We start from the raw sequence: 27,541 nt of genomic DNA, 5'->3' as shown, positions 1-27,541 counted from the left end.
TTAATATGGATAATATTCAGGAGCCTACTAGTCAAAGTTTTAAATCAAAGTTATCAAATTTTACCCAACGATTATACAGATTGCTTTTGTACAAAAGATAAGTTAGTAACTGTAACCTATAATTCAAGGTAATCAGAAGACAAAAAAAGCCACAGTGTGCCGGCGCTCCTCAAAAATCATTACCCTCCTGTAACTCAAAGTAAGCAAACTAAGTGAACCAGGCCACAGGGGCCAAAGCCTGCGATAGCCTGCATGGAATCCTCTCCAGTGATTTATCTGAAGGGGCCCTGACAACTTTCCTGCAGAATCCCAAAGTCTGCTATCTACTAATTGAGCCTGTGTCAGCCCATGGGAGATTAAGCGTACGCAGCTGCCCTCTGAAACGTCTTCCCCCGGCCCAGCTGTGAGACACAAATCAAAAGGCCCCCGGCGCAGAGACGAACCGGCACGAAACAGAGCCCACCTCCGTTCAAACGCGAGGCTCAGCACTAATCTCCCTGCGTGATTAATTGTTTGGTGGATATATCCAGTATAATGTCTGATTGGGACGATGAACCAGATCTGATCCATTTTTGACACCGGACCGATGATTCAGATGAATCCTAATGAGTTTGGGTGTTATGAGAGAATTTGCTTAAAAGATCTAAAGCAACCGCAACTGCAGCCCTGTTCCCCTTACATGTCAAGCAAGGCATCAACACATGGCACACTATTCATAGACTTGACTTATTAACATTCCCAGGATTTGCCTCTTGACTCAAGTGCTCTTGCTGGCCTTTCCTCCCCAGGCTCGGTTGCAGTGAAAAAGCCTCTGGAAGACCTTTGGGCTCTCTCTCAGCTCCCCACATCCTCAGTTAAAGGGCCGCCATCCTCCCACTGCCTCAACGTATAAAAGCAGTGTGTGGTCTCAGGGCTGAACTAGTGGCCGTGGCCCGGCTCCACCATGTGAGGCTTGCTGCGGAGCCAAGGATTAACAGAAATGGGTCTTTTATAATTATACCGTCATGATTCCGGGCCTTTCCTGCTGGTCCTTTTAATTAAGTAGATACATTTTTCTCAGGGGAAGACAGACTTTAACATACTTACCGGCTACTTCAAAAGCGGCAAAGATCTTCATCAAAATTATTATTTTGTTATGATTTCAAAAATAATAATTGCATATGTGGTTAGGCCAGCCCTGCATATGAAAGTACCAAACATTCTTTAGCTGGGGTACTATAATGTAACCGCTTACCCCGCCCACCTCGCCCCCGTAATGACTGTAAAAGGGTAATAGCGTCTTCCGTCACTCACACCTTTAGTGGCGAGTCTAATAACAAGGGAGCTGCCTGATCACTCTACCATCCAACCATTTCACCCAAGGGACCCATCTCTGCCATCCGGAGGGAAGTCACGCACCCATGCAGCACCCACCTGGCTCTGGGGAGGTTCAACAACTCAAGTGGAACGTCGTAATGGCCTCCACAGTGGCAGCATTCAGATGGCTGCTAGTTCACAGCTTGGTTTACTGCCCATTCATTCTAAACCCGCCACAAATGCAACCCAATGCCTTTATGACGTACAGAGGGAAGAACAGAAACAGCAGGGGATGGACATAAGAGGTTTGCCTTGGGTAACATTTTGGGGTAAAAAAATAAATATATACAGCTTATATACAGCATGCTGAGTTAAAAGATCTTTTACCCAACTTGAGTACAAACGCTATGAATCTAGAGAAACGCTAAATTAAAGTACATGTCTCAAAATGTTACGTTTTTGGGATCACACATGAGTTATTGCTGCATTTAAACATCACCCACTTTAACAAAAGAGGGCCATCGTAGAGTTGCCAACTTTGAGTATCACAGACCAGAAGAGCCACACATATCAGCTATTGAGGCTATGATGGAAGCCATTGACCTTCCCGGGATGATATGTGGACTTTCTACACACTGCACTGTCACCTCCCAGAATATTAGTTATCAATTCTGACGTTAAATCTCTCAGGTCAGCGTTTATGTCGTCTGAGCGCAGGAGCAGCGGTGATGGATGTTAGAAGAATAGTGGGCTACGTTCTTTATTTTGGAGCTTATCTGATGATTTCCTTACCGCTTCTTGAGCAGGTTACGATCCATTTTCACGTCTTGGACTGGGACAGGATATATTAAATTCATTTATGGTATAATTGCTAATTCCATTAAAGGAGAGATTATGGTATTAAAATCTGATTATTTCTCATATGAAGGCTGAGAGAAACACACACACACACACGGGATGGAGGAAAGGGAAAGTGAAAACGTAGATAACCGGCTATAGTATAGATAGAACGGTTTAAAAATACTTTTGTAGAAGTATCAACTCTAGCGTTTTTTTAAGTAAAAGTATAAAAGTACTGGTTTCAAAACTAGTAAAAGTAAATGTAAGGGAAAACATTCCACTAAGAACAAACTCTTAATGTGTAACCTCGCTCACAGAACATGTCAGTCCGTTACAATATTATCAGAAGGTGCCTTCAGATCACGTGACCTGCCATTCGGACGGTGGAAACATGGCGATATTCAGAGCGGCGACGCTGAAACAACAGGAGGGACAAATGTATCTATATCACTTAAACAGATAGAACCAGAACCCGTTTTCCAGTGACGGCTTAATGACACGAGTCAGAGGACGTACACACACGTTGTTCCCGTTGATTAGGTAGACTGCAGTGTTTCCCCAGGTTTACTACGTCATCGGGAACACTGTGCTGGCAGCGGTCGGTTATCAAAACATTGGCCAAATAACCCGTTTCATCAGGCTTTATGAGCAAACACAGAATCCCTTAAGACACACATCACTTTATTTAAGACGCTGCGCTACTTGCAAGTCGCTGTGTTGTGCCAGAGTCTCAACAAAGTTAGAAACAAACATTAATGAAAAACCCACGCTTATGAAGGTACTCATTTAATGTTACATGGAACATGCATGAGGAAGAGGAGGAGGAGGGTCCATGTTGCTAAATACCACCTTTCCACTGACCACTTTTCGCACCCAGCGTCACTCTGATCTGCAGGCGCATCGCGGAGAAAACCAATAGGGTGTCTGGATGGTAAATGTTTATACTTCTCATCCAACCACAATCAAATTCACTCTATCCGGATGGTGCAATTTATCCGCATAGGTTTTTTTGTGTGTGTGTTTTTGAACGACGACAAGCCGGAAGTAACAAGGCTATTTTTTAAATGGAAGGAGTAGAAATATTATGAAGTATTTGTACTTCGTTACTTGACACCTCTGTCCATATGTACATTTTGGTCAGTGTGTTGTAAGCAGAAGCCACCGTTCTGCCAAAAGGGGCACATCTTTGGCTCAGTGTATGTCTGATGGGTAAACAATGACTTAATCTAGATTTGGCATTGAAACAAAATCTATATCCAATACATGATATACACTACCACTGCTATTTTTCCTCTGCTGCTGTGGCAATATGACCTGATGCTGAAATTTTGCTTTGTTGTAGTTGAAAACATCGCAGGCTGTGTGTTGAAGAGGAACTTACTTGCTTTGAGAACAAGAGAAAAAATTATTTCCATGTTGCACTGTAAGCAATAGTTCACGATAACAACAAGAGCCTGCAGGAGAAGATAGTGTAGGATTTACATCAGCTGTAGGCAGTAGCTGAGCGGATGGCAAACTTCATAATGAGTCATGGTATCTCTTGCATGAGATTTGTTCTGCAAAAAGACAAATACACACTGCACAAGACGGAATTTACGCCGCACAGCAGACAACCTCTGGAAGACACCAGACTGAATAACATTCAGATGGCACTGACTTATCACCTAGCATTAACATTAACTTGGCCTTTTACATGAATAATATGTACTCACAAGTTATGTTTTAGCACTATTCTCAAGACAGTGTTAAGTCTGCAATACAAGTCAATGCAATTTCAGACAGACAATAGGCATAGAGCCGGACGACTGTAGCATGTTAGCACATTCGTCAGAGTTCCACTGCAGTGAAAGCCATGCATGTGATTCTTCATGCAAGGCAACAGTTTGCAGTGCCTGGACTTGGCATTTTGCATTACATTTGGAGATTGAGTCAATGAGAAAGGGGCAAACAAACAAAAGGCTGGCAGGCAGAGAGACCCGGCACACTTTTGGTAAACACACCAATCAGACCGGAAGAGCCAGTTGAGTTCACAGACAGAGACCAGAGGTTTGGCTCCTCTCTCTTCCCTCTCCTCTCCAGGGACGCTGGCCGAAATTCAAGTTACCCCATGAAATAGTGAGGCATCCAAGAACACTGTTGTTCAGACACTTTGGCTGAAAGGTCAGGTGCTATTGACATTATGCGTTCCATCCTGACAATGGCACAGATGAAGGGAAGTGCTGCGCTATAGCTTACGATTATTTCTAGATGGGCAGCAGTTAAGATCAACTTTGAAAGCCTGCAAGGACATTAAAAGCAGAGCTGCTGCACTTTTCCACACATCAATGGCTCGCTCCGTCTCACTCAATCCACCATGGCACTGCCACAAAAGATTGGAGTCAGTCTGATTGAGAGCCCAACAACAGCACCAAAAAACTGATATCAAGCTTCTCTGCTATTATGTTTAATGCTAAATTAACTTGTATAGCACCTCATCATTCACCCAATTTATACACCAATGACATTTGCTACCATGCAATGTGCCATCAGTACTCTAACTAACAATTCATATCCATTCCTTTTGGGGTCAAGTGTCTTGCCCAAGGACGCATTGACATGGACTAGCGGAGCTGGGGATTGGACCGCCAATCCTCTGATTGAAGGACGACCCTGCTCCATCACAGAGTCAGTTCGCCCTATTATTAGAACTCATTGGAGCCAGTGTGCATGCCAAAGCAAGACACTTTGTCTGCTTTAGTCTGTGAAAGTAGGCAGAAAATGATTCTTGATTCTACACAGTAATAGCTCAAAATTGGTACCATTTTCATTACAGGGAAGAAGATCCTATGTTCATATAATGGCGTTGAGGAGTAGAAATTGTACCACTAATCAGTAAAAGATTAAGGGAATTTTGGAAGCAAAACTGTAGAAACGTAAACATGCCTAAACAGAGGTTCAATACCTTTGAAATAAACCACTGCGGTGGAATTTATCAATACCTGCTTTGTTTTGTAGCCTAGTTGTATATATTAGGTTATGCAACATTGCCGGATATACGTTATGGGCATAGTTATGCTGCTGAAAGTATAACTCGTATAATAAAATATTGGTGTACAAAACGACACCCACCGGAGGTCATTAGAAGCAACTGCTTTCCATACTGCTTTTTTTACGACCACTTTAGCACCGGTAAGCGGCGTACGGAGGCATGCAGCCGGAACAGGCCGACCAGAACAACAAGTGAGTATTTGGTCTTTTAACTATAAATCTCCTGTCAAAGTGCTTCAAGCATTTAATCCTAACCCCGAAAACTCAGTGAGAATCATACTTCATCCTGCCTTCCCAAGGCAGGATGAGAAAAGAACTACTCAGGATGTGAAAAGAACTACTCAAAATATGAGGCTTGCGATGATTTGATAGAGAATCTGATTTGTTTTCCAGTTAGGAAAATTATTTAAAAAAAAACAAAGGCAGTATTTTCAGAGCAAGTCCGCGGGTTAAAAGTGTAATTGCATTCTTTCGAATGAAATATATAGTGGGAAACCGTAACAAGAGAATACTCATTCCTTCCATATCAGCCCTTCCCTATGATAACACAGGAGAGGCCATGTGTTTGGAGCCGCTGTGTTAGTAACTGTAATCGACTGTATAACGTGTCAGTAACCGTATCAAAATCCCAAACCAAACGTCCACACCATACCTGACCTCTACACTCCCCCCCCCAGCTGGCCTCTTCCATCAGTGTGACCCCTCTGCAGGAACATTCAGGTCAATCCCACAGTCACTGCACACAAAACAAGGTTTCTGCCAGTCATCCAAGCTGAGCTTTTTGTATCCAGAGTGTGACACAAAAAAATCTTTATTTCTACGAATAATGTTTCATGAACAGTAATGCCGTAGTGATAGTAGTGGGAATAATAACTACGGTATCCACAAGATGAGATTTTTATTTGCTATGGAAGACTAGCCAAATGTTTTGCTGGAGATTTAACAAATTTCACTGGCTGGTCAGCACTCCAAGACGCTATGACTTATTTAACTAATTCGAAGCAGCCTCAAATATTTGTCAGGTGCTCGGGTGTTCTGCCAGTCCCATGACAAGGAAAAGGATGTCAGCGATAGACTTGGGGCTCCAGCCAGCAATTATGCAGGGTTTAAGACAGCGACGGCCTGGAAATCCAGCCAGGTCCTCTTCACGTCTACGCAGTGTGCGATGCAAATCAATCAGCGGCGCGCGGCCAGCTTCCACACCGCGGCCCGACTGAGAGCGGGGAGTCAGCGTTGAAATGATCCCTTTCCTGAGTATCCATCGCTCTCTGTCAGGAGCCACGGCGCCTCATCGCCGTCGCTCTAATTAGTCGGGGATCCCCGGAGCATGCGGAGTGATGGAGGACGAGAATTCCAATACATACCAGTTCTTCTCAATCATAGAAAATGTTAACCTTGAAGTGTTGTTGTTAAACACGGGGCGCACTGTGAAGCCAATATCCCTGAAGGGAGTGCAATTACCATTGTTTGAATGACAACTGCTTTCTTGCAAACGGGTAAAAGTATGCATAAGTTTATTACAGGAATGTAGGACTGAGCGATGTAACATGATAATTTTACAATAAACATGAGAATATTCTTGTTTTGAAATAACATGTAGAAAAGCATGAAATAACCACAGTTTTGAGGAATGCCAAATGAATAAAGTTAATGTGCACCGCTGCCACTAGCTCCATAACTAATACGTTGTTTCACATTTGTGAACATGCAGTAAAGAGATTAGGGTAGACATCTTACAGACCATTCCTGTTAACTGATTATCCATCAAAAATATAGAATTAAGCCAAAGATTACTCTCATGCTGCAGTCCATGTAAAATAAGTATTTTCCCAAGTTGGCTTCGCTAATTATGACATTAGTAATATAATGTGGGTCGTTAAAATGCAACGTTTAAAACAGTGCTCCATACACAGTGAACCAGAGGAGTGAGGCGTCGTAGCGACAAATGTCTCTTCAGGGCTGAGCAATGTTGGTATTTCAACTCTTCAGAGTAAGTACAAAAGTTCATTTAATTTGAAGGTTTATGATCCGTGGAAAACCTATCCTTGCTTGAACGACGCATTGGGATTATGTGTGCCTGCCACTCAATTAACATGCACGGCATCCCAACAAAGTCCAATAACCTGCCACTGAGCTCCTCTGTAGTGTTTTCCTCTATAGAAATAACATGCACGTCCTTCCTCCATCTCAACAGGGCAAAAGACAAGCCAGGTATCAGACAGCCATTCCTATTTCCATTCACATTGCATTTGCTAAAAACAGGTATGAGGCAAGTGATTCATTTCCCTTTCCCCCCCTATCTGTCTCAGAGATCATCTCTGCCGAAGCTTGGCAGAGGGCAAATGAAGGAACGGAGCAAAGCAGATGATCAAATCCGAGGATGATTCCTGTGTCGTTTCACTAAATAGTGGATTTGTCCTAGTCCTGTTGCTATGGTTTCAGTGCAGCAGGGAAAATATTGGAGGCAAAGTGTAAATCCTTTCATTGATCACTTGTTTATACTTTCACCATATCTGGTGAAATGTGTTATTGGATTGGTGGCCTCACAGCTAATGCGATTAAAAGGTTTATTATCAAGGATGGCAAAAACGGGTCCCATCTTCCCGTGTGCTTGTAAGGGCTGAGATATTTTATTCAGTGCAATAAAGTAAACACAAGAGCCAACCAACACAAAAAGAGGGAGAAAGCATTTAGTAACCTATTTATTAAATAAAGGTAATATTGGAGTATATTTGTGACAGGACTGGAGGGCAGGCATAATGAATGGGTTCTCTGAAGTCATTTAGAACAGATAAAAACTAGTTTAGTTTAATTAGATTTTCAAACGGGTGGGGGTGTTGTCCCAGTTCTGAAACAGACCAGTCTCTGTGAAGTTGCATTTAAAAGCTTGGGTGCATAGGCTACTCTAAAATACATGACAATCGTTCATTTAAATAAGCTTGAGGAGTGCGAGGCAAAACAAGCCGAATCCCATCAGCATGAACAATGAGATGCAGCAGTCGCATCCTTCCTAATGTCCGGCTGTCAACACCAAACCAGACTCATTTGAACACTTTATAGTTAGCTTGTTAAAGCATGACAAATATTCTTCCACTGAGGAGACTCTAGTCGTACTCGGTACGCTATTCTTCATGCCATGGCGGTTCAAGACATTTAAACCCAAAGCGTTGGTAGAGAAGCAGAAGCAGGTAGTTTTCTTAAAGTTAACGTGAATAAAGGAGATTATTGTGGCCGACCAATGTGATATTTCAACGCAGTGGACACAACTTTGTTTACTTCCAGTGTACGTTGACCCTTGACACGAAACCACAGCATGCTGCAGTCAGCAATATCGGAGAGAGCGAGGCGGTAGCTGAAGATGGACAGAGATTTTTGCATTGGAAGTAGAACAAACCGAGGGCGCAACATACAGCGGGGAACTGTGCAGAGGAATTCCTCCATGTGTCAAACAGAAGGGGAATGAGTGGCAAACGGACCACTGTAGGACTTGTAGTGTCTGGGACATGTTGGTAGCTGCTAGGCTACCATCTCAACACCTACCCTGCAGAGGACCACCACCGTGTCCCGAACAGACCGTGGTTTGGAAAACGTCCCGGCTGAATGTGTGATGAGGGTTGAGAGCAGAGTGCACGGGGACAACAGGAAGAGTCGCTAGTTCAACCTGTTCCACCCGGGGGGGGCGTTAAAAAACAAGCAAATAAACAGCAGTGTCTAAACTACACGCTCTATACGCGTTAATTTATAAGATTTAGTCTTTAGAAGAAAAACAACCATTTTAATCACCATTAATGAATTTCAAAAGGTAAAATTAAATTAGTTGAGTTTTTTTAATCTCTTGACAGCTCTAGTATTTTTACATTGTTGTTTTCCACAAATGATCGAGCTAACTTATGAAGAAAATACACACTTCATTTTCGTGACACCATGTGCCTCGGTGAAGGGTAGAAATAACAGGTTGTGCCTCTCACACGGTCTGTAAATCGAGTGAATGATTGGAAATCACACCAAAGTGATGCCAGACAACCCCTCACCTGCACTGAAGAAAGCATCCCAGCCAGGGGGGGGGGAGGGGGCGGATCTAATAGTAGGCTTAAAGCACACGGAGAAGTTGAGTGCGTCCTCATACTTTTGCAGTTGGCGACGCCCACCTGATTACCAGCGCCCTTTTTTCCAATTACCGAAGCTTCGACATCAGAGCTGGCAACAGAATGTCTTTTGGTCGAGGCGAGAGACACAACCTGGTCATTGTGTGACTCGCTCGCTTGCCAATCAATGAGCACAGTTAATGTTCCAATGAACACCAGGCACTGATTCAGCAGCTGATGCTTTAATTGGATGGAACTAAAGTAGGAGAGAGGATGACCCCTTCAGTGACCCCTATCAATAGAGCAGTGCCTGGAGCACAACCTTATGAATGACCCTGGTGTCAGAGGTGGATCGGGACAACCCTGCTTAACCCCTGGACACATCAGCCCATGAGGTCATTTAGCTTCATTTGAAATCATGTGTCAGCCCGGCTGATAGCATCTGTAAAGCATTTCTTTTTTCAAAGAGATTAAAATGAGAGCAACATGAACAGTGACAAGTAGATTGGGGGCTCGCTCACGCACAAGGTGTTCTTCGAAAAACAACGCCTGGTTGCCCGACACTGGCTTAGTTGGGATCGGTAGAGCGGAAACTGAAGCGTTTCTGTGCGTGCAAACCGCAGGCTTCATTTCCAAATAGTGGGGAAGTCGAACTGCTTAATGAAGATAATGCACGTAAATCCTCCAAACACATTGTTAATCCGTCTCTGAAATTGGTTTTAATGATAGTGACATCAATGAAAAACCCCTACTTGCCTACTTGAGGGCAGTAGTAACGGACTACGGCCACAATCTTACATCCTGACACAAGTAATTCCATGAATTGATGGCAAAGTATATCGCAATGTAAATTTACATTTGCGGTAATTTAATAAATAGTCTATAAAATCCCAACATGGTAAAGTGTTTGTATACTCTAGTGGGAATTGAATACTAGACAAATTATTCTTTATTGTCAGAATTTATTAAGGAGGTTACTGCACAATGAACAGAGGAAATACTATATATATTTCAATCCAAGCCATATATAGTAATAACTACTGCATGCACAGAAAATAATCAGCTCAATAAAATAAATTACATTGGGCTACTTTCCATTAGCAGAAATCTTCTAAATCCAGGTATTCTTTAATAAGTTAGTGTGTACTTAGCATTACCAATGTAAGCAAGATGGCAAGGAATGATTTTGTCATCATTGCGAACAATGGTAAGTAATTATATTGAATATGTGTGCAGGCAGGTTACCTTCACACACCTTAAATAGCTATCAAAGATTGAAACATGACAACAAAATACTAACCTTTTCAACTTCAGGCACTGCATATTCTATGCAGAATACATAAATGTAATACAGTATTGAGAGGTTTCAACCCATTTGACTGGGGCAAATCTCTGAGGGCTGCTGAGTGAAAGAGGTTTCACTACAGTATTGCAAAGGAGCTATATAAGTTTATAAGTCTTCACAACATCTTAGGCCTCCTGTTCAATTCACCTCACAAAAGCAGTAGATATTCTACCATTAAAAATGTGTTAGAATAAATCAAAGAGTCAATTAAATCATACAGATATGTAGTGATTAAGAAAACTAAAATGGGAAAAGAAGCAGACTTTAGGTCTAAATCATTGTTTCATATGAATGACTTTGCTAATAGCTGTGAAAAAAAGTCAGTAATCTTCTATGACCTTGCAAATTGCCTTTACGGGTAATAAGAGGTCTTTAGGTTTTAACAGCAATAGAGAGAATAATTACATGCACAAAGTCAGACCGGCCTCGAAAAGTTTCGGGTTGACTTAGCAGGTGATAATGGGATGTTTGAGAGTCGAGGCCTTTTGGAGTGGAAGCGATCGCAGTGAGCTGACTGGAGAAAAGACACCCAGCAGCCCCTCACGGACGCTGTGACTGACACGAGCTGACAGTCCGCCACAGACCGCTCACTCAGCCCGCAGAACAAAACGCTTCTCCGGGAGGAAAAAATGGAAAACACATGCCAATGGCCGGAAAAGACAGCAGGCTTTTTTTTTTTAAACGACAGCGAGACAACGCTCGTCTAACACGTGTCACCCTCCCAGTCACAGAGACGGGAGAAAGCTGCAGTTCTTTTGTGTAACAGTTGTGATTTCAGAGTTGTTAATTACTATCCAGAGAACCGATATCGATGCCGGCATGCTGGTACTCTGTGATGATTTCTTACCGTCAGAAGATACGTTGAAGGCACGCGCAATTGTCAGAGTGCCGTTATGGGATTTTGATGGGATAAGGGGGGGAAATGTCTGCAGATCTAACTGTGCACATCTTTACCAAAGGAAATTAATCATTTCTGACACCCAGAACATGGTTTCTATTGTGCCTGTGTTGATATGTCCAGATAAGGCATTTCTTTGTGGTGTTTTGATAATTTAACCAGCCATTTTCTGCTGTGACTCGTGATGTCAACGTGAACCATTTATCTTATAAGAAAACAATTCTGCAGCTTCTCCAACAAGCTGTTGCTTGGGCCATTATGCATCGAGTAGGCCATGTGTTCCTGAAACAGAAGAAACCAGAGTGCTTGGATAAAGGAACAAAACGGCTGTATCAATATGCATCGAGCGCAGCAAAGAGGAAAATGGCATTGTAAATTATTTACTGAGGAAAACATTGCCTTGTTTGCTTTCACTGACAGGTCAGACTTCAAATGCTGAGACACTTATCGTATGCTGCTGAAAAAAAAAACCCACTAGTGCCGCATTCCTGCTGCTCAATCAAAACATAACAATATGCATCCGTACAAATGAGTAAAAAAAAACTGTCCTTAATGCCCAAAAGCAAGGGATCTTCTTTCTTTCCCTTTTTTACAGACATCATCGCTTTGCTGAACAGGCACAGCCAATATTCTGGAAAACTCGTTTGTTTTCATAAGTAGTGAGCTTAGAAAAGCTAGTATTTGCAAAGGGCCGCAAAGCCGATTTTGCAGCATTTGCAGGGAGCAGTCTCGAGGTGAGAGGAGCAGCACCGTCTGAGAGGTCACCATTTCGCGCTGGGAAAATGTGGCCACATTAATCAACCATCACACGTCAGCAACAATCAGCAACGGCCAGCAGCAGAGGAGCGCTTCTGTGTTGGTTTGCACCATGTATCATTATGTACTCATTATACACTGTATGTATCTATTAATTCAGAGTGGATGCTTCATCTGCAAGTTTTAAGTGGAAACCAGGGAAACACACATAGTGAATGGTTAGTGGATATCATTTCTCATACCACTGCATTATTGTGTTGTGTTTTAGAATGATTTATAACGTTTGATAATACTTAAAACCGGATTTCTGGTTGAATCTTTTTCAAGTAAATAGTAATTCTCACATAAAACATTTTCTTTTTTTTGTCAAATGTGGTCCCTACCAAGTCTTGAAGGAAATGTGTCACTATGTTCACGAGCTAGGCGAGCAATGGGAGTGAACCAGAATGGTAAAGTTGCGTTCCCGACAGCAAACAATCTGGACCTTGGCGAGGTCGAGTGGAGCCTCAGATTCAGGTGGTGATTCTCTGTAGGTTCACCACCTTCATTGTTATTGTTAAAACTTGAAGGATTTAGAAAGAGGTGGTATAACAACTTTTTCTATTGCTTCCCACAAATTGCCATGTGTTCAAGTTGAATTGCATAGTTTCTGTCCATTCCTTTTTCACTTTGGTGTAACCCGGGGAGTCGTGTTGCGATAAATAGCTTCCTCCACCCTGCAGGAGTGGGAAAAAAATCATTTATTTTATAGATTTCCTGCTTTACCATCACGGATTACTCTCTTAACCTTAGCCTCTTGCTTCCTTATTGGCTTAGCTATTGATTGCCCTCCACCCTCTCTTCTACCGTCAAGGTGACCCATAACTAATAAACACTCCAGGAAAAGTGCGCCATCCAGCAACCTGCAAAATATGCCTCTAGTTGCTGCTGTCCAGGTCTGTGGTTGTTTACGTTTATTGCTTATTGAACACGCATCGACCTTTCATTAACTGTGCCAAACTAAGGTTGATTGATTTATGCTAACGACTGCAGGTGACATGAGCAACCGGCCATGTTATACCATTTGTGAGGTCCGTCAGAAAATAGATACAACGCCGCCCCATGTAAACAATGAAATTTTGTGCAAAAGAATTGCGGACAGCCCGGCTGGTTAAAGTGATCGTGTGCTCCGTTCCCCTCTCTTTGCTTCCTAAGAGGGTCACACTGAGGAGTGAGATGAAGAGGAAGCATCTGTCGCTAAAGTGTTCCTCCATTATCCACCCCTTGTAAAGGACCCGCACCTGAGCAAACAAAGAGCTTCCACTATGCCACATTCACCAAAATCTCTCCAGCACCTATACACGCTGAGTGTGTGAGACTAAAAGAAGGTAAGAGCATGAAAAGAGAAAGAGAAATATTGTCTGGGAGCTTTGGATGTTTCGATCCAGTGTGCATCGGAAACAAAACTGACAATGACCATTTCATACGTCTTTGCTCAACTGAACTCTCTTCGTCCTAAATGGCTCTTACAGCCCAGTGAGGACGACGGGGCTGTTTGTGAATTTTTGTACAACTCCACAGAAACCCCCTTTTGAAATGAGCACTTGACCCGCTTCCAAGCATTGGAGTGTCCTTTCGAGGGTAATGGTATTTTTCATAATGCCATTATTAAGCTGAAAGCATGAAATCGCTCCGCTTTATTCCAGTTATAAAGGTGGAGAAAAAGGTGTGGGAGTGTGTGTGTTTGTGTGTATAGGAGCTCACGTGGGGGGGGTGAGGGGTGTACGTATGAGATGGCCTGGCTAAAACAGATTCTGCTATTGCATCTCCTGCGACAGAGACTAGTTAATGAGAATGTGTTGGTGGAGGGGGGGGGTCTAAGCACTGTAAAAACACGCTTTTACTGATGATTATCAAGGATGGCTAAAAAGTAAAATATTACTGATCAAAACATCAACTTCATAGCTCATAACAGTTGGTTGGCGATCTAAAAATATCAATCCGGGTGTTTGGCCTTACCAGGCCTGCGTTAAGGACTAAGGACCCTAGCTGTCAGGGAAAAGAGTGATCCCTGAGTGTCATCTCCTTCCCTAAACACACCACAGGCAGCCTGGGAGAAGACCCTGACCTCACCCCTTTCCGTCCCTCTGCGCTCTGACTGAGATCTTTCAGGCCAGCTGCAACATTGATCATCCAGGCTGAAATTTCAAGGGGCTGAAAACCAATCTGCCTGTTGGCAAACGGACGGCATGACAGCCGAGCTCTGGTGTCGTCGGTTCAGCGGGAGACCCGCAGGGTGTGCGGCTGGTCGGTGAAGGGCAGGAATGCTGGACAGGCAGAGGAGATGGAGACGTGTCCAGCAGGAGACATCGGATGGCTCCGTCTCCGACCAGGTGAAGAGGTCGGCGACTCTCTCACGACCTCGAACACTCACTCACTTTGAGCACTCTTTATATAGCAACGGAGGGCAAGTCAGGGGACGACTACGTGTCGCGCAAAAGACATCGCAACTCAGAGCGAGCCGCATCCATTACTGCGCCGACATTCCCACCGGGGGGTTCAATAATCAACAGTTCAAAGGGAAAATGAAACATAAGAAGGCCAAGCTAAACTAGGAAGAGCGGTTTGTCACTTGAATAAGTAGAGATGGTCCACCTTAAAAGGCAGGTGGTCTGTGTTTAGAGAGATTGTCACATGCATTCAAACAAACACACACACTGCTCTGGTACTTTCACAGGTTCTACCTGCTAACATTAGGCTGGGTTTCACTGACACTTTACGGCTCGATTATAGTTAATTGATGTCTAATGGGGGGGAAAAAACTAAAGTGCAAAGAATTCAATCGCGACCACAACAGATTTCTGGTGGCTTCCATTTCCTGATCATGTCTCACTTTGCCTTTCTGTCACAAAGATTACACCTTCATTAAGTAGTCTGAATAATGTCTCTGCAGCCTGTAGCCAGCTATTCAACGACCGGAATAAAGTTAAGATTTTTAAAACCACTGTCCTGGTCCATTATTTCTTTCCTCGCTTTTTTATGCTAAGTAAGGGATTTCCAGCATTTTTATAGCCTTGCGGTCCTACTATAATATTCATAGGATGAGATTCATAACATCTTATACAGAAAGAGTAACCTCAGTACTAAGTTCCCTTATTGAATAGAAGTACTGTATGTTCAATAATAGCTACTCCTGCTCTTTTCATCTGTACATATTGTTGTTTTATAATAATAATAATAATAATAATAAAGATGCTTTTTTAAATATATTGAACAGCATGGGTCCAACTCAGAAAGGGATTCAGTTTTACCATATTACTGCATGTCAATGAGTTCGGTTTTTGATTGGTGCTGCTTATACATGTAAAGAATAATAGCCAATTGCATCAGAATATGTTTATAACCGGAGGTAACTGTAAATTACAGGGAGAGTTAGAAAGTACAGATTTTCAAACAGAAATCCAAGCACACAGTAAACACTAATGTTTATACCGTCAAACCTGCTTACCTCATGTTCATTAAGAAACACGTTACATGTACCAACCCCTTACTGAAGCTCTAGATTGATTGAAAGCATTGATCACATTCTTAATTATAGGCACATTCCTATTCAAAAATAAAAACTAATTTCTGGCATATTCATTTGCAAATAAAACTAACTCTGGTGCTTGTCCACATGATCAGGGTGGTGATCATGTGACATCTATGAAAACATGGTTCTGAAACATTGACATTCAACGTATCATGAGGTTTTCAGGAATATAAAATACTGGTGTATTTAGTATTTCTGGAAATGGGTTCGTGCCACATAATGGACTGTGGGCTATGCCTTAGAAAATGATCCAAGCTAAATTTAAAAAGCAGCACAGCATCCAGATGATGGGAAGTGCTGTGATGGTTCCCATTGTTTGATTCAAATAATATAAGAGTAGGCTAGACTGGTGCTTCAGTGACTGAAGAGCACTAAAATTGTTTGAAGTGCTCCGGACTGAAGCCCTAACAGCTGCAGTTGTGCCGAGCCTCCGGTGAACCTCGGGTTAACGCATGTGTGTAGGGAGGCTTTGTGCGTGTTAATAAATAAAATTATACAATGACGAAAAGTGTTCTGCTTCTCTCACTTATCACAAAGCGTCGGGATGTTGGGAGCCCCTCACAGACCACACGAGCAGAGCGCAGAGAGGAAAACAGAGCAGAAGGTCACAATTCCAATCAGAGAATGGAGAACCAACAGTACGGAAAAAAAAAGGTCAAGAAAATCATTATTTTGAACTGCTGAGTGTATTTTAGGTGCTTATTTTAGATGTTCTTTCAAATTTCCAATAGCTAACCTTCTCACAGTGCTTCTCTTCATTCCATTTCTCATTGCTCTCCCTGAAAGACAGATCAGTGGAGCACGAGAGCTCTTGTCTGCGGCTGTTTTATCGCTCGTCTCAACCCTATAGAGGGAAATTCCTCGCCATTTGTTGAATACGTGTCATGGTGTGCGTCGGTGGCTCATGTGTGGTTGCACTCCCTCACCTGGCACTCATGTGATTAGATTTCATATCCCAGGCTGCAGGAGATGAACTCTATCTCCATTGGCCGGGCCCCTCAACATCAATCTGCCTCGCCGATGGCTCGCGTTGGGGCGGCAGCCTCGCAAAACATTCCTAGCCCCAGGCTTATGCACAGCAATAAACACGCCGGTATTCTATAGACGCAAACGTTTGTCTTTTATTGGAATATTTTGTGCAACTGTTTCACAAGGGACACATTCCAGGGTTCATGACGAGATGCTCGGCTCTCTGCATGCAGCGCATCCACCGTGTGCTTGGACGCAGTTGTGGTGCAGAGAGGTGGAAGGTAGAGTAGAGTCGGCCTGTTTATTTGTTGTTCTCCTCTTCTTTAACAGCTTGTGACCGGCTGGCTTTATTAAACTGGGCTTTGAGCACACACATAGCAGCACTAAAACTTCCTGATGGCTGAGAGGGGATCAATTTGATCTGCTGCCTGCAGGAATTACTGCAAAGTAATGGTACTATCACACAGGTAGGCCTGGCCTGTGTTAGGGGTTAAATGGACCATTTAAATGATTTAATCAACTTCAGTGCAGCTCCATAAAGAAATGTGCAGGTGAGTGGTTTTCCCATGAATATAAAATAAGGAGTTAACACAAATCCCTTACGAAAATGGTAAGTGTGAAAAAGACATAACATATATGTTGTCAATTATTTGCTGGCGCCACAATTGTAAAACCTGCAACATCAACATTTAGTATGTTTATTTAGTGCTTCTCCAAACAAGTAGTAGGTTGCATTTAAATGAAACATATTCATGAAGACAAATCTATTCATCTAATCAAGAGATGTATTATAGAATGCCATTACAGAAGCATTACTTATTCATATTTAAAGTGACACACAGTTGGTCCCCACTTTCCACCTCTATCTAAATACGTTATGACCTGGGTGAAAACAAAAGACCTTCAAAATGCACATGTGAATATTATCTACAAACAGACCTGCAATAAATGATGCATTCGTGGAACTTAATGGGGCTGCATCAAATTGCAGTTTACCGCTTGGAGCGCCCTTGTTTGCATATGTGGAGGGAGAAATGTTGTACACTATGATGTAATGAAATCAAGTTGTAACACAACCTCAAGAAATGAATAATACCAGCACATCTTTATGACGGTTTAAGGAAACTAGAAAAACAAATGTATAAGTTGGTAATCAGCGCAGGCCTGTTAAACTGGCGTGTATGAGATTGCACACGTTTTTCTGGCACGGCTTATTTCTCCATCAGCAAAATCTCTGATAATTCCTCAGCGCTTATTCCATTATACGTGCTCCGTATCATGTAAACGTTCTGCAACAATATTACAGTAGTAGTGAAGAGTTGGGACACAGTTTCTCGTGAATTAAATAATAAAATGTGTCGAAACATTTGACTGGTACTGTATATTCAAGGCTTTTCCAATATGTTTTTTTTTAAATCGGGCAACCATTGAAAGCAGGGAATCTTCAGATTCCGACTATGACTGCGTGTTGTGTACTCTCTGAAACCCTTCCCCCATACGCGCCTCGACCCCCCGCCACCTCTGTAAATTGTGTTTCACGGCTTGAAGGTTACAGAGAAAGGCTTGTGTTTGCCGAGGAGGCCAGATTAGTGCTCATCAGTCGTGGGTTCGAGATCCGAGCATTGACCCCTAGGGCAAAAAGCCAAGCTGCTTTCACACTGCGGTACACGGGGACCCGCTTGAGTCCACAGCAGCCTATTGTCACCACTCACCCACAAGAAAAGACAGCAAATTGCCATGTCAGGAACTTTGGCCCCCATGCCAATATAATACACGGCCTTTGTCCCTCATCTAGCTGTTAATATGAAAGGAGCGGCAACGGGTACATGTTGCAGCTCTTGCTGCAAAATAACAACGAAACAATTTGATGTAGGAGTTTGTGTGGGTGTTTGCTTCAGAACATTTCATCTGCAGCAGTTTGAACTGCAACAAAGATTTTCATTTGATGCAAATATATGCATATTGAAACCGGCACTGGTTTGAGGACGAAGGCGCGCACACATCCGCCTTAAGACTAGAAGAATACAAATGACTACAAACTGTGGATGCAAACAGCCTGGTGAAAATATCTCAGTTTGTGTCCCACCGCCAAGAAGAGTGAATAGATGTCTGAGTTCTGCTTTGCTGACAACCCTCGGGAACAAAAGAAGTCATGGATATCTGCTGTGAGTAATGTTGAAGAAACCCAGTGGAAGTGATCTTATAAAATATCCAAGCCCACTGGCTCAGCTTGCTGAGAGAACATGTATTTTTACACCTTCTTTATCAACATTTTCTTCATTATCTTCAACAAACGCCCTCATCACACCCTCCAGCTTTCCACTCTCCTCCCTAAAGACCCAAACTGTAATCGACTTGAGGAGATGTGATCATTTGTTTCTTGCCTTGCTAAGGTAGCCGGCGGAGGTCAGAGATTTAAGTGCTTACCAGATATATCATTAAGGTGGATTTCCTGTTCTGCTCAGTAGCCGGTCATGCGCAGGTAATTAGGCATTTCTGCGTCCGTGATGCTAACTGACACTAAGATTTACTGGCTTTAGGGGCACAGTTGACTGGAGGTGAGAAATCTGCTATTATTGCCCAGAGGATGGACTAAGCTGAGTGGGGTTCGATGGCCTTGAAACTGGGGCACTCCTCGGAGGGGAGAACACTGTGCTGCTCATTACTTGATTTAGTGTGCACTTTAAACACATCTCAAGAAAAAGAAAAATAAATGTTAAGAACTCATGCTGGATTACCGAGAGCACCTCGGGTGATCAATAAAAATTCACAGGCTAATCCTGTCTAACGCCGACGCCTCTGCGTGCCCTGAGAGTAACAGACAGCTTGAGGAGGGAAAAGAGTGGCGAGTTGGAGTTATGCAACGCTAGCATGTACACTGCTTTTCCCTCGTGTCTATTTGGCTGCGCTCACAAAAAGGCCCTGCGTGTTTCTAATCAGCGTGGTAGCCGTCCTAGATGGCAGCAATAAAAGCACGCAGATCTTGCAGGAATGTAAAAGCGGCAGTAAAATAAAACGCATGATTTAATGGCCATCTGTTGGGTGCCGGTGCAGACCTTACTACGACATGTTTCGTGAATGATCAAAGGCAGCATCCGCTTCGAGAGTGACTCACCTCAGGAGGCACGCCGGAGAATTAACAAGCCACCCGGCGCAGATTAATTTTCCATGCAGTTTGGCCCTTTTGATTCCGTTACTGGTCCGGCTCAATGTCACATGCTGGAAGTGAGGGAGTAAAACAATGCAATATATATATACACACACACACACACACACACACACGGGCATTCACACACAGCAGTCCAGCGCTACAAAATGTGAAGCTCCTGGCTAAAGAGCAACGCACTTAAAAGTTTGGAAATCCATTTGTGGAATAGCCCAGCGGAGTGATTCAAGTGAGTTGGTATTATGAGGATTTTCTCTTTTTTCCCCTTTCAGACTAGCCATGCCCTCGGATGCTGATGTTTATGACTTTCTCCAAAAGTCTATTTAGGTGTTGGGGGACAGATTCCAAATGACCCATCAGCACTTAGAAGAACCATACACATTCACACAGAGAAAGAGAGACGGAGAAAGAGAGAGACATCTTAATGTCCTCAGACAGATATTTCAAAACACTCTGGTCTTATCTCATCAAGGCTCAGTACATAAAACATTTAACAGCTGCGCCAGTCTCAGGGTTGCAGATACAGTGTGGGCATCCACAGTCCGGGAACAACAAGGAGAAACCCGAAGATGAGTTAGACACTCGTGAGTTGGATTGAAAGTATAAAAAGACTTAAAAAAAGAAAAAGAAAAAGAGAGGCAGACTCTCGGGGGACGATGAAACGGAAACAATCATTCCGCAGGCTGAGTTCATGCTTCGAAAATGTACCGTGCGGCATGACGAATCTCAGGTGGGCTCCAGACAGCGTAGTGTACCCACACAAACGCTTTCAAAGCACTACAAAGATTCCCATACGCATGCTCGGGGGCCGGCATGGCCATCATTTCTTTTGCTCCCTGTGCCTTCGGCTCGTGTGACTTCTCTCTTCATCTTTCTTTAATTATTCTTCCTCTGTCAGCCTGCCTGTCTGTCTGTCTGTCTGTCTGTCTGTCTAACATGCTGCAGGGGACACATGTCCACCCGAAAAACGCCACGGAACAGATTTACTACTTTGCCCGCGTTCACAGCTCATTTGGCCCAATCCATGTTTTGGCATTCTGTTTGTCACGCCTGGCGAGGCTTCCTGCGCTGCCCACCGAGGGGGGAAGGACACGTTCCAGGGCGAGTCAGCTGAGGCTCACAGGCGCACCTGGCGGCATTTCCTTCGGGCTCAACCTTTCACGTAGCGCGCCGACGCCGTGTTGTCCTGTCATCCTGCAGCATGCCGGCCTACTCTTTGGGGGGAACTGCAGGCGAAGGCTCAAAAAGATCAGAAGAACAACAATCGAGGGGAGAGGAAAGTTGCTCGCGAAATGGCAACACCGTCAACTGCTTCACTACAACCGTCCCGCATCTTGACCCTTTAGGGGGGAGAAGGGTCGAAAACGCTCACTTTGGATACAATCGGACATCCGCACTGCAGCTGTGTTTGACCTCCGCCGCCCAAATAGTCACACTGCCGCATGTGTACGAGCGGCCTATTTTATTTAAGCAACCCCGCCCCCGATGCTCTGATGCTTGACGAGGCTTGGGAATGCGTCGGCGTGGTGTTGATCTGCCGCGAAGGCGCAGGGGAAGCGACTGGGTCTTGTTTGCAATTTCACAGGTGGACCTGCATGGTGGTGGGAATCTCCCAGCTGGTCTCAAAGGTCTAATCTCTCCCAGTGAGCCATCCTCCCGCCGACTGTAAACATAATGGCTCCCAACGGTACTGAGCTGATTGCTGTTTCTTCGGGGGGCCCGGGACAAGAGTCAGTCGAGAGGAGCTCTGTCTCACACTGTTTGATGAACTTGTTTATTTTTCCTGCACATGGGAGGCCCAGAACAAAACTGATTGGCAAGCAGCGCGTTTATCTGAGGCTTAGAAAGCGTTCCCGATGACTCCGGACAGCCAGAGCCGCGCCAAAGCCACGGCGAAAAAAAGCTTAATTAGAGCTTAGTGAAAATAACTTCTTGATACCACCCCCTATAATGCCCATTATTACTGCTAAGTATGCTCCTCCATCAAGGATGGCATGTGCTAATGTGAGTCTCACAGTGGAGAGCCAACATGTTTCAGTGGGCTCAAATAGCTTCGCTGCACTCTCCCACTCAGAAATTAATCTTCTGCACACCCCTGCATATGCCAGACACGGAAAGGAGCGCATATATATCGAAAAAACTATTTATTTTTAAAACCTCTCAAATAGACATCGACGGCATCTTTGGTAGTAATATTTTGACATCGGTTTTCACTCGGTGCAACATGCTCAGTATTTGTACTAAAAGCAGTGAAATACATTTAATGCGTAAGGTGTGGCGTTGGATGGAGAGAGGACTTGTTTCCCTCAGGCTCCTCTGCAGTCTTGCCTGCTAATTGCTTCTGTGGTGAAAATACATGATTATTCAAAGGAAAAGGGGGAAACTGCTTTTCTCTCACTACCGCCCACTACGTCTGACATCTGTTCCCCACCTCCACAACACTTTCTCTTGCATCCCTCCATCATTCTTACATACTACTTCCCTTATTTGTTCTCTCTCTCTCCCTCCCTCCCTCTCTCTTTCTCCCTCCCTCTCTCCAATCCTCAGAGATCCGTCTGTGCACACCTACTCTGTCGGCAGTGTGAGGGTGATAATGAAGTGTCTGAGAAAAGAGGATTAGGTGGAGTGGTGGGCATCATCCCTGCGGTAGAAACTGCTCATCGCTCCCTAAGGAAGGACACACGGAGCGCCTTTCACCTTAGTCCAACTGGCTGTCTCGGTGTCATTCAGCTCGCATACTGGGACGGCTGCTGTGGCCCTCGGGAGGCCACGTGGGGGGGGTTAACGCTGCGACAAGCCCGGCATCTAGGGGATGCTTGGCGTTTCATCCTCTGACACCCGCCTGTTTATTCTAAGGCTGAGAGCAGCATAACACTAGCAGTGGGAAAGTGAAGATCTTCACCAGGGGAACAGGCTGACACGGAGAGAAAGATAAATAGTGGGAGGGAGAGAGAGAGAGAGAAAGGAAGAGAGAGAGAGCTACAAACTCCTCCTCTTCCCGGTGGTCTGACAAAAAGATGACAGCTTTCCTCTGGAGCGCACTCTGCCGTCCCTGGGCAGAAACCTCACTTGTAGGCGAGCGGCCTGTCAGACACAGCTAACTAGGCTGCCCCATGGGGGATGCAGAAAGCTTGACAGTTTGTTGCTATAGTTTGCAAGAGGCCACCGCAGTAGGTTTGTCTCTTCACGGAACGTATTCAAAAAGGGACACCAATCAGCCAGCGACCTGCTGAGATGTTCACAATATTGTCATTCCTCTATGCGCACAGCTCGTCCCTTTTATTTGTGAACTGCCACTCAAGACCCCGATGCGTAAACGCCCCCGATGCTTGCGTAAACATTAGGTGCTTGAGAGCAATCAGCGCTCTGTGTGTTGTGCTTTTGTAAGACGCAGTGGTTAGTGCAATAATGGCCTGCACTGTTTAAGCCCTCATTGTGCAAGGGCTCCTCTGCTGTATAAGGCAGGCGCCAAGTAAAGGTCCATTAGCTAGCTATAGTTAACATGTCAGAGCGGCACAGAGTGAACGTAGCTATGCAAAGGGAGTCATTCACTGTTGATATTAAACCATGTGTCAGTGTGGCCAGCTCCCATTGTTTTCTGCTGTCACACATTAAAAACCATCATGTGAAGCAGTCCATAACCAGCACCAGTACTCTACATGTCCTACATGCAATATGCATTTTAAAATAGTACAACTATTAGTTTGACCAAATTATAGGGGTGTTTATTGGGCTCTACTAATTTCCTTAATTGATCTCCATTGGTTCCACAATTACCTTCTCAACTGTTAAATACAGGGAGTAGAGGGCATGGCAGAAAGCCATCACGTATTCATTTCTTTAAAATCTCCAAAACAATGCACTCAGAAGCGTGAACGACAACCAAAAAGCGATTTTTTCCATACTAGGTTGTTGCATTTTTTTTTAACAGTGGCGCTGTGCTGTGTTCATGCTCTACACAACAAAAACATGTTTGTTGTTTGTTGGAATGTGTATTTCTCAATTGTGGCCCACCTTTTGTCCAACCCGTCTTCTTGTCTTCCTAATATGTACATTGCGGCGCGCCAACGTTTTGAAAATGACACGGTTTCATATGATTGGTATATTGGCACGTCAACTGTCTGAGTCGTTCGTGAGCGTGTGGCTGAGCTCACTGAGCCTCTTGTGATGTCCTTGTGGTAGCCTTGGCGTGATTGGTGAGACTTGGTGGGATGGGGTAGTTCCCTGCAAAGAACTGTCCCCGTCTGTCAGATCCCATCAATTCATTCTGCATCGCTGGGGGCAACCGGCCCAAAACTGACCACTGAGTCAACTGACAAGACAGCTCAGCATCCAGTTATCCCAGAATAAGACTCACACTCACGCAACACACACACACACACACACACACACGCGCGCAAATTCATGCATGGCAACATGCAAGTACATGTGTGCACAGTCACGTTCTCTCGCTCGCTCTCAGACACACAGGCATGAAAACACACGAGTCTCACATGCACATCAATGCAATACACAAAGACACATGCATGCAAAAGAACATTGGCAGGTTGAGTGCCAAAACAGCAACGATAAAGCCTGAGCAGGACACAAATGCACTCTGACATTGAGGTTGGTAATGCTTTGAGTTGTCTCAAATCTCAGCAACTGACCCAGAAATGCCGGTGCACAGAGGAGGGTTTGGTGTGCAGGGGTGGGAGGGAGGTCATGTGTGATGCAGTGTGGAAGAGAACTAAATTGACACATTTCTTGCCCCCTTCTCGAACCCTGTGGTGGTATTCTCACTTATACAATGAGCAGAGACAGTTTAAGGTGGCTCCTTAAGCTGAGGTGCATACTCCTGGTTGTACAAAAGCATGTGAATGATGCTGAAATTGCTATGTATAAAAATAAAATGCAATAAGTGACACAATATGGTATGGGACTGATGTCAAAGGCCAGCTTCGCTTCCGCTGAGAGCAAGAGAGCGAGATAAAGAGAGAAAGCGAGAGAGCGGGAGAGAGGCTACAGAGGTCAAACACAAAGGAAAACCACCAAACGCAATTTGTTTACAGCAGCTACCCTGAGGGGAGGACCCAATAACATCACTGCATGTATTTATTTTAAACTTAATGATTCCAGATGGTTATTTATATATATTTATATATTATTTATATATATATATATATATGAAGTATGCTTATTTTGTTTCCTCGCAGACTCAAAAACATCTACGCAAAAAGCAGACAGATTGCATGCATGTTTTTAAAAACTACGAGCATTGATTGTTTATTAGTTTTATGATCATTTCAAACACTGTGCTTCAATCCAAAATGAGACAAAATGAGACCCCTGCTGCCTCGTGGCTTTGCTACCGCCGCGAGGTTTAGAGCTGCAGCAGGCAGGGCGAGCATTTCAAACTGATAAGGCCCCAAACTTTCTCAGTCCTTTAGTTCAATAATGGTGAGGAGAGATTCAGGAGGAGTGAAGTCCTGCCCCTCGAATGACCCCTTCATGACAAAAGGGAGAGGGACTCTGTGCAAGTCTGAAGATCATACTGAAATAGGTAGGTAAGCTATTGGGAAGCTAAAACAGGCTATAGTAATCTTTAGGGTTTAAAAAAAAAAAATCACATCTATTATGTAAACAAAGACCTTTTAATCAACTATGTCATTTTCAGACATTTTAATTTGCATCATAAAAAAATTATAATGTCATCTGTGTTGTACACAAGGAAAACCATATTCTCAAGCTAAAGGCCAAAACACAATGAATAAAGGAATTACACAGACACTTTCTGAAAATGATGCATTAAATACACACACGCACACACCCTCTCCCAGTGGTTTTACAGGAAACTGTCAATTATAAAGGTTCACTTTGTCAAATTTCCAGACTGGTCCCACTAAGGGCCGAACATCGCTCGCTCGCATGTAAACAACACATTCGCAGCGACATCGAGCGGGTTTAGAAAAACGACGCAGTTTACTTCAAAGGCGACCTGAGCGTGTCAGAGGAGGGACGCCTCTTTGGCCGTGGTTGGATCAACAAAGTGGGCCGCACCACAGCTAGACACAGAGAGCTCCGTACGGTTTGATGTGCCGATATGCGCCGCTTACAGTCGGGCCCTTTTGCTCACTCGCACTGCAGATCAAGTGACGCCGTCAACTAGGAAACGACATGACTGCCGCGGGCGACGGCCGGCAGCTTGATTCATACGTGGCGAAATAGATAAATGATTCATAGGCTACGTGGAAAGATAGCAGGACATGTGGCCTTCTCTTATTCTCCACAAATGCATGGGAGAACTTTATGTCTCCTGAGCTTGACGTCACACAGCCGGCCGATCCCGTTACCGCGGCTCCTAAGGGCTCTGCGCCTTTTTCCTGTCGGGATTTTTGTGTCGACGTTTCATACAACTCTTCATCGCGCTGTCCCCTACTTCTCCTCTAGTCTCCACTCGACTCCCTGGCCATTTCCTCTTCCCTTCTCATTATAATGCAATGCTAATCCTAAATATGGAACCCACTGTTGTGGGCTCAAATGAATGGCCCAATCATTCTGTATCAATTAGTCCATCCATCATTGCTGATTGGACAAGGAGGGGGGAGACAGGGATGGCATTAGAGAGAGCTATCACCCTGAAATGCAATTTTCATTACTATTTGGGTTCCACAGACTGCGGTCCACATGATGACCTTGTGCTGATAATTTCAGTAGAATGCCCTCCAAATTACGTCATATCTGTAATAATTGTGTGAAATGATCTGACAGCATGGGGGCAAAGAACATCCCGTACGTCATGATCATTTTCAATATAATAACTGATGATTCCACTTGGATGGCAGTGTACTGGACATGACTGTAGGTATTGCAATATGTAGCACGGCAACTGTCAACAAGGCAAAACCCTCCGACACAGACATAATAAACTGTGTTGTTTCAAACAATAAATAGATGGGATTTGGTCTTTTTCGTTCTTATACAGACTACCTAATAAAGGCAAGGCAACCCTTGAGTGGTACCGTACAGTGTTAATGCATAACTTAGAAGTGCATTGCACTTGGGGTGTGAATAGCGGAAAGCTGTTTTGGAATTTTAATAAGTCAGTGCAATTTATAGAATGACTTATCTGCATATGAATGTGAGGCTAATTGAAATAAGGTCTTTGTATTTATTTGTTTTTTATTTAAATGTCAGTGGCTCACTCCCATATTGGAATGGCGCTACGGAAAAGAAAGCGCAAAGAGCACAGATGCAAAGCCCCGTGCTACAGAAACGAGGGAGATAAAGTGTACGTACTTAAATCACACCGACAGAGAAAGAAGATACAAATGTCCTTATGCTGCGTCGTAAACAGTTCCCAGCAGCAGGGCCGATCCCTCAGAGGAGAAAAGACGCACATTTATAACCGCGCCGTCGCTAACACACTTTTAAAAAGCACATGGAACATTACAGCACAAATACTAGGTGGACCTAGATCAGGGTGTAACTAACTGCCCGCTAAATATGAGCAGATAAGTGAATCCCCGGCGGTACCGGGCTGACTGAGGAATCTCTGCATTCAATTCATCATTTTACATTATTTAGGCTACTCCGCGGGGAAATACCT

General features: G+C 44.0%; 1 protein-coding gene and 1 long non-coding RNA gene across 3 annotated transcripts in view; one reads left to right on the top strand and one right to left on the bottom strand.

The window, feature by feature from the left end:
• macrod2 (mono-ADP ribosylhydrolase 2) overlaps window positions 1-27,541 on the bottom strand; it is a 345,335-nt gene that overhangs the window by 211,646 nt on the left and 106,148 nt on the right. The window lies entirely within an intron of this gene.
• LOC144409524 (uncharacterized) lies at window positions 12,083-15,227 on the top strand. Its single transcript, XR_013468020.1, has 2 exons — window positions 12,083-13,614; window positions 14,332-15,227. It is a non-coding gene; the product is annotated as an uncharacterized LOC144409524 (long non-coding RNA).

The sequence above is a fragment of the Gasterosteus aculeatus genome, chromosome 6 (genome assembly GCF_964276395.1).
Source record: "Gasterosteus aculeatus chromosome 6, fGasAcu3.hap1.1, whole genome shotgun sequence".
NCBI classification, from domain to species: domain Eukaryota; kingdom Metazoa; phylum Chordata; class Actinopteri; order Perciformes; family Gasterosteidae; genus Gasterosteus; species Gasterosteus aculeatus.
This window is presented reverse-complemented; position numbering and strand designations above follow the sequence as displayed.